The sequence below is a fragment of the Galeopterus variegatus genome, unplaced genomic scaffold (genome assembly GCF_000696425.1).
Source record: "Galeopterus variegatus unplaced genomic scaffold, G_variegatus-3.0.2 Scaffold2219, whole genome shotgun sequence".
Lineage (NCBI taxonomy): Eukaryota > Metazoa > Chordata > Mammalia > Dermoptera > Cynocephalidae > Galeopterus > Galeopterus variegatus.
Window position 1 is genome coordinate 304,217 of NW_007728330.1, and position 8,383 is coordinate 312,599.

Here is an 8,383-nt window from a genome sequence, read left to right on the forward strand (position 1 = left end):
CGGGAGGAGCGGCCGCCGCGAGCTGGGGCCTCGGGGCAGGCTTGCCGCGCCTTGCGGGCCCATCTTGGGCCGCCCGCGATCCCCGCGCCTGTGGCGCCACCAGCCCCCGGCACGGCTTATAGAATCAGGAACTGGACGGCCGGGGCCTGCCCCGCCCCGGCACGGGACATGACCCCAAGCAGGCGGCGGGCTGGGGAGGCCGTGTCCCGCGCCCCCGCCGTTTGTCACCCAGGCCCGGGGCCGCGGTGATGGGGGAGGAGCCAGCGGAGATGAGCCCTCGGGCTCCCGCTGCCCCGCGCCGTGGAAAGTCCGCGGATGCTTGGAAGGGGCCAAATCAGAGATGAACGTTGCACCGCGGCATCCCAAAGGAAAAAATTTGTTCTTTTTAATAACGCTTCACACACGGTTTACAAAGCATGTTACATCCCTCACCTCCTGTAAATCTCACAACAACCCTGTCGGCTAGGCATTATAATTAGTGCCCGCTTTTCCGGAAGAAACAAGCTTGTAAATGGTTGAGGCTGTGACTCCAGACCTGAACTATGATGTTTTAACTACTTGCCAGTCATTTCTAGCACAAGAGCCCAGCCTGGTGGATGGTGAAAAGGCAGAGCTCTAGATGTCGTTTCAGATTCATTTATAAATAGCGGACACCGATGAAGACACTTCCGCCCCGCTAGCAAACAAGGGGCTAAGTACGCACTTCTACTGCCACAGCCCTTCTGAAAGTGTGGTTTTACTTCCAGGTTGCCCTGGGAGTTGTTTTGGGGTGTTGCGTGGTCATCGAATAGCTCCTTAGCTTGTCCAGATGTTTAGAGCCAAAGAAACCAAAAAAAGAAAGAAACAACCAAAGAAATCCAGTATCTAATTTGCCTGAAATATCTGTGGGTGGAAGGAAAAATTCCTTCTACCACGTGCTCATTGAATTGGGAAGTTAGCCTTATGACCAGTATATTCCCATTGCCGTCTGAGACTTTCTGCTTACTCTATGTCTGGAGATTGTAGCTATTAACAGGTGTGGGGGAATTTTTTTTTGCATTGCCTAGAGAACATATCCTTTCAGGCTATCCGAGTCTGATTCCATGGGAGTTATTTTACAACTTTATAAATTGTAAATAAATGACAGCAATAGAAAATAATCCTTGTTTACATATATGCAAATGAACTCTGTACTGTGGAGTGACAACCCTCCCACTCCACCACTAAGGGAAAAAGTTTTGCCTCCACTTGCACATTTAAAATTTCTGATCTGTTTTTTGGATTGTCCTTCGAACTGGTTTTAGCACCTTACTAGCTGCCTCACTAATGGGTTAAATAAAATCTCCTATATCATGTATTCTTGTTTATATTGATATGAGGGTCATGATTTTACCTTTTTAAAAAAAAAAACTTGTTTAAGACATGAAATATTTCCTTCTTACATGTTTATACTCTTTTTTTCTTTGCACGCAGTAGATTATGTTATATCCACTTTTCATCTCTAGTAGAATCAATGAAATTTAGCTGGAAAATTTTAAAATTTTAGCATTAACTAAATTCAAAAGAGAGTAACTTTGAAAAGCTGTTTGATTCATTATGTTAAGGCTTGAACTTTTCACTTAAAGACCCTGTAAGAGACCTTGAAGGACTGAGAATTCCCACTGCGGCCCTTGCATGTCCTTCTTCCCGTAACTGTTCTCCCTACCCTCCTTGATAAAAATCCAGTTGCCCAAACAATGGCTGCTAATCTGCAGGAACAATTCCTCCTCTAACCAGCTGCTCCTGAAACTAGCTAAACTTGTGCTGAGACTTCCCATGTCCTGCATTTTCAAATAAAAACTTATTTTAATGGTGCCCTGGAAATGTGCAAACGGAAGGGTTAATTATACTTTGCATCTATGTGTGAACACCCATAATGGAGTACAGACTAGTTATTTTCTAAAATCTGTCAGTTGGAGTTCTGTTTCCTCGGGTTATGGGTTTGTGCAGGAATATCTCAAAAGTGATGTGGTATGCTTCTGGATGCTTCACATTAAGAGGCACATGATGTTGATTTCCTCTCTTATGGAATTACTTTGTTAAGGTAGTTATTTCTCCACTGTAAAGTTGCTGTTTTCCTGTTATAATTAATAGGTATCTTATGGAGAGGTATTTTGAAAATATGTAAATATTCTTTTATTCCTGAAACTTTTGCTTATTAGTTTTAGCATCTTGCTTCTTGCTTCAATCAGTTATAATTAGGATGACTACCAAATCATTATCTTCTAATTTCTTCATTTCTTCTGTATTTGTTAGTTACCTTTCTACTGTAAGGAAGAACTTTCCCTGGTCTCTTATTTATTTATTTATTCCACTATGAACTCATGGATTCTTGTTTTAATAAATATGCTATAATCCTTTAGTATAATTACTTGAATGCTCAGATTTTCTGATTTGGCCATTGGGAGCCACTTCAATCTGGTTCTGGTATCTTTCTGGCTTATCCTCTTTAATCTTTGAGAATTTCCTTAATTTTTGGTTCAATGTGATTTTCTAGACCCTTATTGTACTTTTCCTTCACCAACCCTAGAATCAAACATTTCTCCAAGGAACGCTAATTATTTTTAGTGGAAAATGGCCTTTAGAAACCAAGAATCCAAGATCTGTGCTCATTGCTACTGGGCTGTCATTGCTTCTAGGGTCTCTTACCAGACAAAAATATGTATGAATATATACATACACACATACATATGTGTTTATATATACATACCCACATACTATACTATATACATATATACTATGTATGTATATATATAAAACCATGAGTTCATAGTGAATACCTCCAATTCTGTTTCCCCCACCCTTTCCATATGTGTATGAATTGTACTAATTTTCATTATCAGCAGCTATTAAAAAGTACTATGTTGAAGACAGTTTGGCAGTTTTTTACAAAACTAAACATACTCTTATCCTATAGTCCAGCAATTGCACTCCTTGGTATCTACCCAAACTGACAACTTATGTTCACACAAAAATCTGCACACAGATGTTTACAGCAGCTTTATTTATAGTTGCCAAAACTAGGAGGCAACCAAGACATCCTTCTTCAGTAGGTGAATGGATAAACAAACTGTGGTACAGCCAGATGATGGAATGTTTTTCAGTGCTAAAAAAAAAAAAGAGCTATCAGGCCAGGAAAAGACATGGAGGAAACTTAAATGCATACCATTAAGTGAAAGAAGCCAATCCAAAGAAGCTACATACTGTATGAGTCCAGCTATAGGACATTATGGAAAAGACAAAACTATGGAAATAGTAAGAAAGATCAGTGGTTGACAGGGGCTGGGAAGGAATAAATAGGTGGAGCACAACTTATTTTTAGGGCAGTGAAACTACTCTTTATGGTACTATAATGGTAGATATATGTCATTATACATTTGTTCAAACCCACAGAATATAGGATACCAAAAGTGAACCCTAATGTAAACTAGATGTTGGGTGATTATGATGTGTCAATGGGTCAGGTTCATGGATTGTAATTCTGGTGGGTGATGTTGATAATGGGGGAGGCTATGCATATGTGGGGGCAGAGTATAAATATTAAATCTCTGTACTTCTCAATTTTGCTGTAAACCTAAAACTGCTCTTTTAAAAATGGCCTTAAAAAGGCACTATACTTTTTAATTTTTTCCAATCTGATATGATATCTCAGTATAGTTTTTTGTTTGTTTTTATTTTTGCATTTCTCTTATTGAGTAAAGTTAAACATCTTTTCATGTGTTGAAAGGCTATTATTACATTTTTGTGAATTGCCTGTCATTTTTCAATTAGGTTTTTGAGGTTTTTTTCCCATCAATTTTAAGCATTTTTTATGTATTAGAGAGGTTACCACTTTTAACTATAATATGCACCACAAGTATTTTCTCCCAGTTTGTCATTGTCAAATTTTTATGGTGTTTTTAACATGCAAAAGTTATTTTTTTAGGTTTAGTCAAATTGATCAGTTATTTTAAATTACATGTGGATTTTGAGTCATAGTTAGACTATCTTTACACTAAAGCTAAAGCAAAATTTACCCATGTTCTCTCCTAGTACTTGTACGGTTCAGATCCCTGACCCATTGGTATTTATTTTTGTGTATGATTCGAGATATGGATCTAATTCTCTTCCCACATGGCTACCCAGTTGTCCCAGCACCATTTATAGGGAAGTCTAAAATATTAGTCTAAGATATTCATGGGGAAGTCTAAGATATTAGCTCTAGTGATATGGGATGCCATCTCTGTTGTATGCTTTATTTATATATATGCTTGGGTTTGTTTCTGGACTTTGTGTTCCATTTTAGTGACCTGTTTATTCTGAGTGCCAGACTGTCTCAGTTATAGAAGCATTACATTATGTTTTAATGTGTGGTATGGCTGCATTTTCACTTTTAGTGTTTTCCTGGCTATTCCTGTATGTTTATTTTTTCATGTGACCTTGCATATTAACATGTCTAGTTCCATTTATAAGTGTTGTTGGTATTTTATTAGAATTACATTAAGCTTATAAATTAATTTGGGGAGAACCAAAATCTTTATGATATTAAGTTGTCATATTTAAGAACAAGGGATGTCATATTTAAGAACAAGGGACATCTTTTCATTTATTAAGGTCTACTTCTGCATCTTTTAGGGGTCTTTTAAATTTTTCTTCATAACAGTTTTGCATGTTTTTTGTTAAATGTATTCCTAAGTATTTCATCTTCTCAGTTGCTATTGAAATGGGGCTTTTTCTACCATTATCACTTTTAACTGGTTATAATTTGTGCACATGAAGGCTACTGACAGTATGGTAATTCGATGTGGTAATTTGTATCCTGACAATTACTGAATTCGTTTATTGGTTTGAGTTAGTTTAATCATTGGTTTTTTTAGGGTTTTCCCAGTACATAGTCATGTCAGTAAAAACCATTCCAGTCAGTTAGAAGATGCAAAAATTGGGACAGAAGTAAAAGCAGCTCTCGATTCACAAGTGAAATAAAAGTTAATTGTGTGGTAGGTGGGGTATTTGGGACTTGGAATATATTTTTTTACATAGAAATAATATTATACATAATAACCTGGTTTGCCTTCTAAAACACAAAACCTATTTAACCCATAGTTAAAATATCTTATAACTCCTAAAGTTCGTAAGAAAAGACTAACAATCCAATTTTAAAATGGGCAAAGTATAGGAACATAATTGTTTGTAGAAAAAGAAATATAAGTTGGCCATTAAATATATAAACAGATGTTCAACCTCATGCAAAAAGAAAAATTCAAATAGAAACTTCAATAATATACTACTGATACTAGTGATAACTCACTGATTTTGGGACAGTGTAAAGAAACAAGCCCTCTTATACATTAATCACAGAAGTGAGATTCAGTACAACCTCTGAGGGGAAAAATTTTGCATATCTATCAAAAGGCACATATGTTCTAATCCAGCAATTCCAGTTCTAGGAATTTATCCTATAGATATTCTCAATGTGATAAATGTCATAGCATCAAAATATTCATTTTAGCCATATTTCAATAGAAAAGGGCCAATGATAGGGCCCAGTTAAATTAATTATGGAATACTAAGCAATCATTAAAAGAGATGATATGAAACAATCTCCAATATGCTTTTTAAAAGTTAAAGAACATTATAGTTGGTATGCTTTCATTTGCTTAAAAATATGTATATATATGTGCATATACATATGTATATATAGAGAGAGGTGTTTGCATATTTACTGTATTTCAAGAAGGATACAGAAGAAACTGTAACATTGGTTGTTGCTGGGTGGACTGGTTCACTGGGGACGGATGGAAAAGAGACTAACTTTTCATCATATACTCTTTCATACCTTCTAAATTTTAAACTGTTCATATATTATCTATTTCTAATAATATTTTTAACCATAAGTAATAACATGATTTACATTTAAACAAAAAGAAAATGCATTTTGAGAACAGAGTGCCAAGAATAAGTCTTCCCCAGTGAACACATTTGTACAGCCCAAAGGCCGTGCACTAAGATGCCCTGCCCCTTGATTTCTGTGGTTTGCAGAACCCCTAGGTTTTGGCGTGTGCTTACTGGCTATTAACTATGCTCAGAAGTCAGGACTCCTGTGTTTCAATGCTTCTCCTAAACTGTTTTTGTTTCAGTGCTTTTGAATATGATAAGTATTGCATACAGAGACTAAGCAAGTTTAAACACTTTATCTCTAAATGTTGAACCGTTGAGGTAGAGGAAGAAAACCTTTCCAGTTGGAGAGATAAGAATGGTAAGAAATCTTTCTTCAGAGAGAATACCTGAATTTCACTGACTACATGTGGTAACTTGTGGTTGGTGTTGCTCGTTGTCCTGTTACTACCCTGAGCAGTCCAGGAGATAGACTTGAACATCAGAAAGAAGACCCAAAGATTATTAATTTAGATGTCAGCTATTAAATTATTTTCCTGATACATTTAGTTATAGAAACTGATGTGGGATGGATTTGTTTCTGCCATATATAAGTGAGGGGAAGAGGGTCTTCTTAAAGGCCTGTAAGATCATAAATCAGACTTGTAGAGGAGTGTTTTTAAGGTCCTTTTACCCTTCTTCTAGTTGCTAGTAGTTATATGCATTTTTTATTTATTAGCTACTATCAGCACTAACAACTATCAATGCATTAAGAACCATCATGGTTCCAAGCATATAGAAAGTAATTAAAAGAAGCATCTTCAGTTTCAGAAGCATCTGCTGCTTTTGTTCTGTGTATTGGTGTATGTGCATATGTTGGGAGGAAAAGGGTCAGAGGAAAAGAACAAAGATTTCTTTTAGCTCTAAAATTCTCCAATGTTATGAAATTGATAGTCTGGACAAGGACTGCTGTCGCCAACTCAAATTGAAACTCCCTTGATCCCTTTATCCTGCCCAGTGCTTGTCACCTTCTACATTCTCAAAACCAACTAGAGGAGATAAGAGAGTGGAAAATAATACCATTCTTGTAAAAAGATTCTGGCATAACATTTTTTGTGCATAAGACAAGTGCACAAAAGTGTACATGGGTCAGTGAATTCTTATTGAGTAACCACCATATAACCACCAGCCAGGTTAAGAAACAGGATGTTGGCACGGTGTTTTATCTCATTTCTTTTTTCCTCTCCTTACCAGCCTGAGCCTGGCACAATATATTGAACTTTTTACATTATATACCCATTTCTTGATCATCAGCTCTCAGCCACCTCTTTCCAATCATGCTGGAAAGTACCTCAAATTAATGTGAGCACTTGTATTAGAAAAAAAAAAAAGTCATTGTATGACAAAAAAAATCTATTCTTACTAGATAAAAAAATGATGTACATATGCTCTCTCTCTCTCTCTCTCTCTCTATATATATATATATGTAGGGTAGTCTTTTTAAAGTGAAATGTACATAGATTTTTGGTTTTTTTTTTTTAAGTTAAGCAATACAAAATTCATTCAGTGAGAATTAAGTGTCTTTTAACACCTCCCAGGAATACCAGTGTTATTCTTCCAGAGATAATCTATACATATATAAATACAATTTAAATATATACATTTTCCCTATTTGAACCTAAATCGTAGCATATTTCATGCTGTATACACAATGCTTTTTCCAAATAATAATGTAAGTAGACATTTGTAAAGTGTTAGTCCACCCCACAACCTCCCTCCATCCCAGTAGCCATATTTGCACATCTTGATTCTACCGCTTTGGCCAGGGCTCAATCAACAACATTGGTGTGTATGCCAGTCATTGTTTATTTGCTATGCGATCCATTTTATGATATTTCTCTGCTCTGCTCTGTATCACAGGAAGACCAAACCCTGCAAACTATATATCCCAGGCTCCTTCACCTACTTGGCTTCCAGCTAGGTTCAACCGATGATTGGAGAGGTAGTGGAGGGTGGGAGGAAGGGAGAGGACAGGGTGTTTTTATTCTCTCTTTCTGCTTTGATAGCATCTCCAGCAGTACACCTGTATGTCCTCTTTGGTTCAAGCATCGGCGAGCAGGCCGTCCCTATATGATCCTAGTGTCTGCCTGGCAGCCCCATCGGGACAGCCCAGCCCCCAACCCCCTCCAGTGGGTTCTCCATGTTAAGTTCCCTCTTTTGAACTTCCCTGCCAGTTAGTCACATGGAGGGGCAGCATGGAGAGAGATGTCCTGCCGGCCTCAGCTGTTCCAGTCAGTCATCCTTGGTGAGGTGCCAGACTTGTGAGTGAAGAAGCCATCCTGCATGACCAGCCAGTGAGAATCATTTAAAAAAGCAAAACAAACAAAAAAAAACCCCTGCCTCCGCTATATGACACAATTCTTTTTTAGTTATAACCGTGAAATAAAATGAATAATAGCAAGGAGAGAAGAAATGTGAAGAGTGAAAATTTTCTCCTATTAAACTTTCTATA